General features: G+C 49.5%; 4 pseudogenes; all 4 read right to left on the reverse strand.

The window, feature by feature from the left end:
• Positions 1–1,526: 1,526 nt before the first annotated feature.
• On the reverse strand, positions 1,527–1,737 carry LOC124769556 (annotated as a pseudogene).
• Positions 1,738–4,969: 3,232 nt separating this feature from the next.
• Positions 4,970–5,180, reverse strand: LOC124769557 (annotated as a pseudogene).
• Positions 5,181–8,411: 3,231 nt separating this feature from the next.
• Positions 8,412–8,622, reverse strand: LOC124769558 (annotated as a pseudogene).
• A 3,228-nt stretch (positions 8,623–11,850) lies between these two features.
• On the reverse strand, positions 11,851–12,061 carry LOC124769630 (annotated as a pseudogene).
• Between the last annotated feature and the right edge of the window lie 14 nt (positions 12,062–12,075).

The raw sequence follows: 12,075 nt of genomic DNA on the forward strand, positions 1-12,075 counted from the left end.
CCCTAGTGGCATTAGCACCATTTTGTTGGATTTTAACATGGCACCGGATGCTCGTTCATAAACGTGGAGGACTCGGCGAACCGAATCGATGTCATTGGCGTTTGCTACAAACACACCTACACCATCCGCGTATGCCGCACTGCGGAAGGTGACGCCTGGGAAAGGAACACCATCGACCATCCGTCCGATGTCACGCAGCATGGGGTCCAGCGCCAAAGCGATAAAATACACTGACAAGGGACAGCCTTGTCGAACTGATCGTCTGATGGGAATTGGTCGTGATCTGCAGCCGTTCACAATGATTCTGGAATTTGCTCCATCCAAGAAGTGCCGGATGACTCTTATGAAGTGCTCCCCGAAACCCTTCCGCGACATAACGGCCAGCAGGTAAGGATGGGAGAAGGCACCGGCGAAATCTAGAGATCAATTGAAGCCGGGGTTCGAGCGTCGGCGGTGGGTGAGTAAGACAGCATCACGGTATATAGAAGCAGCGGTGAAGGTGGTTCGATTCGAAACGCCAGTGTACCTTATTCATTACCTGTTTAAGATGTGAAGCCACACTTCGTGCCACCAACTTATAATCAGTGTTAAGAACACGTCCTTAGCCCGACAGTGACCTGTGACCTTTGGATTAAGGACAATATGTACAGCTAGAAAATCGGCGGGTAGCTCGCAACCATTAAACATCTCCTCGCACGTTTTGCAGAAGCGGTCTCCTAACAGGCCGGAAAATCCTAGCACTTCGATTAGTGCTGGAATGGCGCAATCGAAGGGCGGTATCCTTGCGGAGTACCGCCAGAGATGAAAAACCGCAGTGTCAGGGCCTAAATGCTTGCAGCGTGTGCGCTCCACATGTGAGAGTGACACACGGTGGTGCGGGCCGATATGGCAACAGGCGACCGTCGAAAACATCGCAAAGGCAAGTGCCGGAAGGAACGACCAAATACGAGATCACTCGTCAACATCCCAGTACTACCCTCCATGTCGAGGAGTAAACTGCGACTCCCATTTGAACGCCGCTAGCTGCCAGGGCAGTGGAGAAGCCGTGAGGCCGCCCCACAGCAGCGTCAGGCCGGTGCGAGCTATACTGGCGCGAGCTACACCTAGCCGAGTGCTTACATCGTCCACCGCCTACTGCATATGTGTGTGTGCGTGTGTACACACGTATTCAGCGTGCGTGCGGCGGCGACGACGACGACGTTCGCGAGGAGCTAAGGATATAACTCCAAAAAATGTAATTAAAATTATCTGTGCCCGGACCGTAAGAGACGCTAACGAGGCATCCGAAGGCACTGTCCTGTGCCCCCATAAATTACCAGCCTAGCGTAATGCGTCTGCAAGTGCCGTCCGGCTAAACGCAAAAAAAAAAAAAAAATTCTTAAGATAATCTTAAATTAATGAAAAGAAATCGTGGTGTGTAAGCAACTAACTACTGGGCACATCAACAACTACGACAAGTTTTGCTACCAGCGGAATATCTGATCACTGCAGAAAGTTAACCCATTTCAGGCTGTGTTTTAATTAATTTTAGGTGGGCCGATCCCGGCGGTACTTCAATGCCGGGCCAACCCGCGACAGAGGTGGAGCAAGCCCCTAGCACTCCGTCATAAGCCAAAAATGAGTGTAATATTCTGGTCGTGTGATGCAGGATGTATCAGATATTAAGCTGATAAGACAAATACTACACTTTTTTCCCTCCTACCTCCCCTATAGACCTACCTTTTCCTCTCCAAAAATGCCGCCATCCTCTAGTGTCGACGCAGCACGTAAAGCAGGGTGTTGTTAGTAGCAAGACTTATTGCCATAAACCGAAAATAAAAGCGGAGGCATACTCTGCTATGCCTTGGGGGCGACGACACACTACTCAGAAACACACCTCCCTCTCCAGGTGTGAAGCAAGTGATGATGTTAAAAACTAAATAGAAAGAAATAAATAAAGACAGAAATGAAGGCAAAATAAAAAAAAACAGCGACGGCAGCACACTCAAACGAAACTGGCGAGATAATCCCATCGCCCATAGAATTAACGAAGTAATAATCCTCTAAGATAGATTATGTGTTTTCCAATTTTCCAATAATTTTTCATACAAGGTTCACACAATTTCCGTGTTACCAATTTCCATATTATCAGTATCATAGAACAGTCTACTCTAGTGATGCCCTGAAGGCCAATACCAAATCTGGGGTATGGGTAAGTCAAGGGTAGTTTGAAAGTCTGAGTGACAAAGATCCAGGGGTACACTCAGGCAATTCTTACACGAGGTGCCTTAGTCAGCCCGGAACACCTTTTGATAACCATGAACCATTGCAACTTTAAGAAATCTTGCAAAAGTAATGGTATATTTCCGGTCAGATTCCGCCAGGCGATGCTGGCTCCAAAGGTAGTCCATGAAAGAGACAGCATCGGTGAGGCAAAGGTCATAGATCGTGAAAATGGTGTGGCCCAAGAGCCACACCATTGCGTTACGTCGTGTTCGTTGGTTGGTCTGAATATCAGGGGTAAGGAACCAGTCGATTGACACATAGTCCAGTGTAGTCCCACCGATCAGCGCTAATAGCACACGTGCAAGGTCCCACACTTCTGTGACGTGAGGGCATAAGAGACGATGCTCTCTGGTGTCTACGTCACCACATCGGCCGCAAGCAGCCGAGGGCCATAGGCGGATGGCCGCCAGGCGGTGATTAGTGGGTATTAAATTGTTTACAACGCGATACCATAGCGCTGAAACTTCTGTGGGAAGGGCTGGGTGGTTGATATTAGCCCAAGCTTGGTGCCAGATGACCGACGGTCGTCTGTCCTCCAATTTATGTGGTGTGGGCTGGCCTCGAAGCGCCTAGTAAAGGCGCTTCGATGTGCGTGCCTTGTCGGTGGCCACTGTTAGGACGTAACTTTGATTGAGGTAATAGTCCTTGACTGTCGTCATCCGGAATGGAATATGTGTCAAACATACTGGTGCACGCGCCGATTGTGGGCGATAACGGTCGAAAAGCACCGCTGTTGTACCACCTGGGTCAATCTCACGCAAAGTGGCGATACTTTGAATCAGGATTGCCGCACATTTGCGGGGAAAGTCAATGAGTCCAAGGCCACTATCGACCTTTGGCAGTGTACAATTCTGCGCATCAACTTTGAATAGTGCATGCCGCCACAATAGGCAATATACTGTTTGTGAGATGGCTCTGCTGGTTTGTTTCGGTAGCGTATGGAGTTGTGCTACATACTATGCCCGTGATAGGATGTATGTACTAATCAGTTGGATTCGTTGATGGAGGTCGAGTCGTCGATCAGTGTGACTCATGCAAAATCCTCTGATGCGCGTGAGAATCCGCCTGCACGTGAGTGTTAACATGCGCTGCGGACAGTCAGTCACCTCAAGACCCAAGATACGTTGTTCCCCTACAATCCGGTTGCATGGGCGTTCGATGGTCAATGATCGTGGCCCTAGTGGCATTAGCACCATTTTGTTGGATTTTAACATGGCACCGGATGCTCGTTCATAAACGTGGAGGACTCGGCGAACCGAATCGATGTCATTGGCGTTTGCTACAAACACACCTACACCATCCGCGTATGCCGCACTGCGGAAGGTGACGCCTGGGAAAGGAACACCATCGACCATCCGTCCGATGTCACGCAGCATGGGGTCCAGCGCCAAAGCGATAAAATACACTGACAAGGGACAGCCTTGTCGAACTGATCGTCTGATGGGAATTGGTCGTGATCTGCAGCCGTTCACAATGATTCTGGAATTTGCTCCATCCAAGAAGTGCCGGATGACTCTTATGAAGTGCTTCCCGAAACCCTTCCGCGACATAACAGCCAGCAGGTAAGGATGGGAGAAGGCACCGGCGAAATCTAGAGATCAATTGAAGCCGGGGTTCGAGCGTCGGCGGTGGGTGAGTAAGACAGCATCACGGTATATAGAAGCAGCGGTGAAGGTGGTTCGATTCGAAACGCCAGTGTACCTTATTCATTACCTGTTTAAGATGTGAAGCCACACTTCGTGCCACCAACTTATAATCAGTGTTAAGAACACGTCCTTAGCCCGACAGTGACCTGTGACCTTTGGACTAAGGACAATACGTACAGCTAGAAAATCGGCGGGTAGCTCGCAACCAGCAAACATCTCCTCGCACGTTTTGCAGAAGCGGTCTCCTAACAGGCCGGAAAATCCTAGCACTTCGATTAGTGCTGGAATGGCGCAATCGAAGGGCGGTATCCTTGCGGAGTACCGCCAGAGATGAAAAACCGCAGTGTCAGGGCCTAAATGCTTGCAGCGTGTGCGCTCCACATGTGAGAGTGACACACGGTGGTGCGGGCCGATATGGCAACAGGCGACCGTCGAAAACATCGCAAAGGCAAGTGCCGGAAGGAACGACCAAATACGAGATCACTCGTCAACATCCCAGTACTACCCTCCATGTCGAGGAGTAAACTGCGACTCCCATTTGAACGCCGCTAGCTGCCAGGGCAGTGGAGAAGCCGTGAGGCCGCCCCACAGCAGCGTCAGGCCGGTGCGAGCTATACTGGCGCGAGCTACACCTAGCCGAGTGCTTACATCGTCCACCGCCTACTGCATATGTGTGTGTGCGTGTGTACACACGTATTCAGCGTGCGTGCGGCGGCGACGACGACGACGTTCGCGAGGAGCTAAGGATATAACTCCAAAAAATGTAATTAAAATTATCTGTGCCCGGACCATAAGAGACGCTAACGAGGCATCCGAAGGCACTGTCCTGTGCCCCCATAAATTACCAGCCTAGCGTAATGCGGCTGCAAGTGCCGTCCGGCTAAACGCAAAAAAAAAAAAAAAAAAATTCTTAAGATAATCTTAAATTAATGAAAAGAAATCGTGGTGTGTAAGCAACTAACTACTGGGCACATCAACAACTACGACAAGTTTTGCTACCAGCGGAATATCTGATCACTGCAGAAAGTTAACCCATTTCAGGCTGTGTTTTAATTAATTTTAGGTGGGCCGATCCCGGCGGTACTTCAATGCCGGGCCAACCCGCGACAGAGGTGGAGCAAGCCCCTAGCACTCCGTCATAAGCCAAAAATGAGTGTAATATTCTGGTCGTGTGATGCAGGATGTATCAGATATTAAGCTGATAAGACAAATACTACACTTTTTTCCCTCCTACCTCCCCTATAGACCTACCTTTTCCTCTCCAAAAATGCCGCCATCCTCTAGTGTCGACGCAGCACGTAAAGCAGGGTGTTGTTAGTAGCAAGACTTATTGCCATAAACCGAAAATAAAAGCGGAGGCATACTCTGCTATGCCTTGGCGGCGACGACACACTACTCAGAAACACACCTCCCTCTCCAGGTGTGAAGCAAGTGATGATGTTAAAAACTAAATAGAAAGAAATAAATAAAGACAGAAATGAAGGCAAAATAAAAAAAAACAGCGACGGCAGCACACTCAAACGAAACTGGCGAGATAATCCCATCGCCCATAGAATTAACGAAGTAATAATCCTCTAAGATAGATTATGTGTTTTCCAATTTTCCAATAATTTTTCATACAAGGTTCACACAATTTCCGTGTTACCAATTTCCATATTATCAGTATCATAGAACAGTCTACTCTAGTGATGCCCTGAAGGCCAATACCAAATCTGGGGTATGGGTAAGTCAAGGGTAGTTTGAAAGTCTGAGTGACAAAGATCCAGGGGTACACTCAGGCAATTCTTACACGAGGTGCCTTAGTCAGCCCGGAACACCTTTTGATAACCATGAACCATTGCAACTTTAAGAAATCTTGCAAAAGTAATGGTATATTTCCGGTCAGATTCCGCCAGGCGATGCTGGCTCCAAAGGTAGTCCATGAAAGAGACAGCATCGGTGAGGCAAAGGTCATAGATCGTGAAAATGGTGTGGCCCAAGAGCCACACCATTGCGTTACGTCGTGTTCGTTGGTTGGTCTGAATATCAGGGGTAAGGAACCAGTCGATTGACACATAGTCCAGTGTAGTCCCACCGATCAGCGCTAATAGCACACGTGCAAGGTCCCACACTTCTGTGACGTGAGGGCATAAGAGACGATGCTCTCTGGTGTCTACGTCACCACATCGGCCGCAAGCAGCCGAGGGCCATAGGCGGATGGCCGCCAGGCGGTGATTAGTGGGTATTAAATTGTTTACAACGCGATACCATAGCGCTGAAACTTCTGTGGGAAGGGCTGGGTGGTTGATATTAGCCCAAGCTTGGTGCCAGATGACCGACGGTCGTCTGTCCTCCAATTTATGTGGTGTGGGCTGGCCTCGAAGCGCCTAGTAAAGGCGCTTCGATGTGCGTGCCTTGTCGGTGGCCACTGTTAGGACGTAACTTTGATTGAGGTAATAGTCCTTGACTGTCGTCATCCGGAATGGAATATGTGTCAAACATACTGGTGCACGCGCCGATTGTGGGCGATAACGGTCGAAAAGCACCGCTGTTGTACCACCTGGGTCAATCTCACGCAAAGTGGCGATACTTTGAATCAGGATTGCCGCACATTTGCGGGGAAAGTCAATGAGTCCAAGGCCACTATCGACCTTTGGCAGTGTACAATTCTGCGCATCAACTTTGAATAGTGCATGCCGCCACAATAGGCAATATACTGTTTGTGAGATGGCTCTGCTGGTTTGTTTCGGTAGCGTATGGAGTTGTGCTACATACTATGCCCGTGATAGGATGTATGTACTAATCAGTTGGATTCGTTGATGGAGGTCGAGTCGTCGATCAGTGTGACTCATGCAAAATCCTCTGATGCGCGTGAGAATCCGCCTGCACGTGAGTGTTAACATGCGCTGCGGACAGTCAGTCACCTCAAGACCCAAGATACGTTGTTCCCCTACAATCCGGTTGCATGGGCGTTCGATGGTCAATGATCGTGGCCCTAGTGGCATTAGCACCATTTTGTTGGATTTTAACATGGCACCGGATGCTCGTTCATAAACGTGGAGGACTCGGCGAACCGAATCGATGTCATTGGCGTTTGCTACAAACACACCTACACCATCCGCGTATGCCGCACTGCGGAAGGTGACGCCTGGGAAAGGAACACCATCGACCATCCGTCCGATGTCACGCAGCATGGGGTCCAGCGCCAAAGCGATAAAATACACTGACAAGGGACAGCCTTGTCGAACTGATCGTCTGATGGGAATTGGTCGTGATCTGCAGCCGTTCACAATGATTCTGGAATTTGCTCCATCCAAGAAGTGCCGGATGACTCTTATGAAGTGCTCCCCGAAACCCTTCCGCGACATAACGGCCAGCAGGTAAGGATGGGAGAAGGCACCGGCGAAATCTAGAGATCAATTGAAGCCGGGGTTCGAGCGTCGGCGGTGGGTGAGTAAGACAGCATCACGGTATATAGAAGCAGCGGTGAAGGTGGTTCGATTCGAAACGCCAGTGTACCTTATTCATTACCTGTTTAAGATGTGAAGCCACACTTCGTGCCACCAACTTATAATCAGTGTTAAGAACACGTCCTTAGCCCGACAGTGACCTGTGACCTTTGGATTAAGGACAATACGTACAGCTAGAAAATCGGCGGGTAGCTCGCAACCAGCAAACATCTCCTCGCACGTTTTGCAGAAGCGGTCTCCTAACAGGCCGGAAAATCCTAGCACTTCGATTAGTGCTGGAATGGCGCAATCGAAGGGCGGTATCCTTGCGGAGTACCGCCAGAGATGAAAAACCGCAGTGTCAGGGCCTAAATGCTTGCAGCGTGTGCGCTCCACATGTGAGAGTGACACACGGTGGTGCGGGCCGATATGGCAACAGGCGACCGTCGAAAACATCGCAAAGGCAAGTGCCGGAAGGAACGACCAAATACGAGATCATTCGTCAACATCCCAGTACTACCCTCCATGTCGAGGAGTAAACTGCGACTCCCATTTGAACGCCGCTAGCTGCCAGGGCAGTGGAGAAGCCGTGAGGCCGCCCCACAGCAGCGTCAGGCCGGTGCGAGCTATACTGGCGCGAGCTACACCTAGCCGAGTGCTTACATCGTCCACCGCCTACTGCATATGTGTGTGTGCGTGTGTACACACGTATTCAGCGTGCGTGCGGCGGCGACGACGACGACGTTCGCGAGGAGCTAAGGATATAACTCCAAAAAATGTAATTAAAATTATCTGTGCCCGGACCATAAGAGACGCTAACGAGGCATCCGAAGGCACTGTCCTGTGCCCCCATAAATTACCAGCCTAGCGTAATGCGGCTGCAAGTGCCGTCCGGCTAAACGCAAAAAAAAAAAAAAAAAATTCTTAAGATAATCTTAAATTAATGAAAAGAAATCGTGGTGTGTAAGCAACTAACTACTGGGCACATCAACAACTACGACAAGTTTTGCTACCAGCGGAATATCTGATCACTGCAGAAAGTTAACCCATTTCAGGCTGTGTTTTAATTAATTTTAGGTGGGCCGATCCCGGCGGTACTTCAATGCCGGGCCAACCCGCGACAGAGGTGGAGCAAGCCCCTAGCACTCCGTCATAAGCCAAAAATGAGTGTAATATTCTGGTCGTGTGATGCAGGATGTATCAGATATTAAGCTGATAAGACAAATACTACACTTTTTTCCCTCCTACCTCCCCTATAGACCTACCTTTTCCTCTCCAAAAATGCCGCCATCCTCTAGTGTCGACGCAGCACGTAAAGCAGGGTGTTGTTAGTAGCAAGACTTATTGCCATAAACCGAAAATAAAAGCGGAGGCATACTCTGCTATGCCTTGGGGGCGACGACACACTACTCAGAAACACACCTCCCTCTCCAGGTGTGAAGCAAGTGATGATGTTAAAAACTAAATAGAAAGAAATAAATAAAGACAGAAATGAAGGCAAAATAAAAAAAAACAGCGACGGCAGCACACTCAAACGAAACTGGCGAGATAATCCCATCGCCCATAGAATTAACGAAGTAATAATCCTCTAAGATAGATTATGTGTTTTCCAATTTTCCAATAATTTTTCATACAAGGTTCACACAATTTCCGTGTTACCAATTTCCATACTATCAGTATCATAGAACAGTCTACTCTAGTGATGCCCTGAAGGCCAATATCAAATCTGGGGTATGGGTAAGTCAAGGGTAGTTTGAAAGTCTGAGTGACAAAGATCCAGGGGTACACTCAGGCAATTCTTATACGAGGTGCCTTAGTCAGCCCGGAACACCTTTTGATAACCATGAACCATTGCAACTTTAAGAAATCTTCCAAAAGTAATGGTATATTTCCGGTCAGATTCCGCCAGGCGATGCTGGCTCCAAAGGTAGTCCATGAAAGAGACAGCATCGGTGAGGCAAAGGTCATAGATCGTGAAAATGGTGTGGCCCAAGAGCCACACCATTGCGTTACGTCGTGTTCGTTGGTTGGTCTGAATATCAGGGGTAAGGAACCAGTCGATTGACACATAGTCCAGTGTAGTCCCACCGATCAGCGCTAATAGCACACGTGCAAGGTCCCACACTTCTGTGACGTGAGGGCATAAGAGACGATGCTCTCTGGTGTCTACGTCACCACATCGGCCGCAAGCAGCCGAGGGCCATAGGCGGATGGCCGCCAGGCGGTGATTAGTGGGTATTAAATTGCTTACAACGCGATACCATAGCGCTGAAACTTCTGTGGGAAGGGCTGGGTGGTTGATATTAGCCCAAGCTTGGTGCCAGATGACCGACGGTCGTCTGTCCTCCAATTTATGTGGTGTGGGCTGGCCTCGAAGCGCCTAGTAAAGGCGCTTCGATGTGCGTGCCTTGTCGGTGGCCACTGTTAGGACGTAACTTTGATTGAGGTAATAGTCCTTGACTGTCGTCATCCGGAATGGAATATGTGTCAAACATACTGGTGCACGCGCCGATTGTGGGCGATAACGGTCGAAAAGCACCGCTGTTGTACGACTTGGGTCAATCTCACGCAAAGTGGCGATACTTTGAATCAGGATTGCCGCACATTTGCGGGGAAAGTCAATGAGTCCAAGGCCACTATCGACCTTTGGCAGTGTACAATTCTGCGCATCAACTTTGAATAGTGCATGCCGCCACAATAGGCAATATACTGTTTGTGAGATGGCTCTGCTGGTTTGTTTCGGTAGCGTATGGAGTTGTGCTACATACTATGCCCGTGATAGGATGTATGTACTAATCAGTTGGATTCGTTGATGGAGGTCGAGTCGTCGATCAGTGTGACTCATGCAAAATCCTCTGATGCGCGTGAGAATCCGCCTGCACGTGAGTGTTAACATGCGCTGCGGACAGTCAGTCACCTCAAGACCCAAGATACGTTGTTCCCCTACAATCCGGTTGCATGGGCGTTCGATGGTCAATGATCGTGGCCCTAGTGGCATTAGCACCATTTTGTTGGATTTTAACATGGCACCGGATGCTCGTTCATAAACGTGGAGGACTCGGCGAACCGAATCGATGTCATTGGCGTTTGCTACAAACACACCTACACCATCCGCGTATGCCGCACTGCGGAAGGTGACGCCTGGGAAAGGAACACCATCGACCATCCGTCCGATGTCACGCAGCATGGGGTCCAGCGCCAAAGCGATAAAATACACTGACAAGGGACAGCCTTGTCGAACTGATCGTCTGATGGGAATTGGTCGTGATCTGCAGCCGTTCACAATGATTCTGGAATTTGCTCCATCCAAGAAGTGCCGGATGACTCTTATGAAGTGCTCCCCGAAACCCTTCCGCGACATAACGGCCAGCAGGTAAGGATGGGAGAAGGCACCGGCGAAATCTAGAGATCAATTGAAGCCGGGGTTCGAGCGTCGGCGGTGGGTGAGTAAGACAGCATCACGGTATATAGAAGCAGCGGTGAAGGTGGTTCGATTCGAAACGCCAGTGTACCTTATTCATTACCTGTTTAAGATGTGAAGCCACACTTCGTGCCACCAACTTATAATCAGTGTTAAGAACACGTCCTTAGCCCGACAGTGACCTGTGACCTTTGGATTAAGGACAATACGTACAGCTAGAAAATCGGCGGGTAGCTCGCAACCAGCAAACATCTCCTCGCACGTTTTGCAGAAGCGGTCTCCTAACAGGCCGGAAAATCCTAGCACTTCGATTAGTGCTGGAATGGCGCAATCGAAGGGCGGTATCCTTGCGGAGTACCGCCAGAGATGAAAAACCGCAGTGTCAGGGCCTAAATGCTTGCAGCGTGTGCGCTCCACATGTGAGAGTGACACACGGTGGTGCGGGCCGATATGGCAACAGGCGACCGTCGAAAACATCGCAAAGGCAAGTGCCGGAAGGAACGACCAAATACGAGATCACTCGTCAACATCCCAGTACTACCCTCCATGTCGAGGAGTAAACTGCGACTCCCATTTGAACGCCGCTAGCTGCCAGGGCAGTGGAGAAGCCGTGAGGCCGCCCCACAGCAGCGTCAGGCCGGTGCGAGCTATACTGGCGCGAGCTACACCTAGCCGAGTGCTTACATCGTCCACCGCCTACTGCATATGTGTGTGTGCGTGTGTACACACGTATTCAGCGTGCGTGCGGCGGCGACGACGACGACGTTCGCGAGGAGCTAAGGATATAACTCCAAAAAATGTAATTAAAATTATCTGTGCCCGGACCATAAGAGACGCTAACGAGGCATCCGAAGGCACTGTCCTGTGCCCCCATAAATTACCAGCCTAGCGTAATGCGGCTGCAAGTGCCGTCCGGCTAAACGCAAAAAAAAAAAAAAATTCTTAAGATAATCTTAAATTAATGAAAAGAAATCGTGGTGTGTAAGCAACTAACTACTGGGCACATCAACAACTACGACAAGTTTTGCTACCAGCGGAATATCTGATCACTGCAGAAAGGTAACCCATTTCAGGCTGTGTTTTAATTAATTTTAGGTGGGCCGATCCCGGCGGTACTTCAATGCCGGGCCAACCTGCGACAGAGGTGGAGCAAACACCTAGCACTCCGTCATAAGCCAAAAATGAGTGTAATATTCTGGTCGTGTGATGCAGGACGTATCAGATATTAAGCTGATAAGACAAATACTACACTTTTTTCCCTCCTACCTCCCCTATAGACCTACCTTTTCCTCTCCAAAAATGCCGCCATCCTCTA

This window comes from Schistocerca piceifrons, unplaced genomic scaffold, assembly GCF_021461385.2.
Source record: "Schistocerca piceifrons isolate TAMUIC-IGC-003096 unplaced genomic scaffold, iqSchPice1.1 HiC_scaffold_701, whole genome shotgun sequence".
Classification (NCBI taxonomy): domain Eukaryota; kingdom Metazoa; phylum Arthropoda; class Insecta; order Orthoptera; family Acrididae; genus Schistocerca; species Schistocerca piceifrons.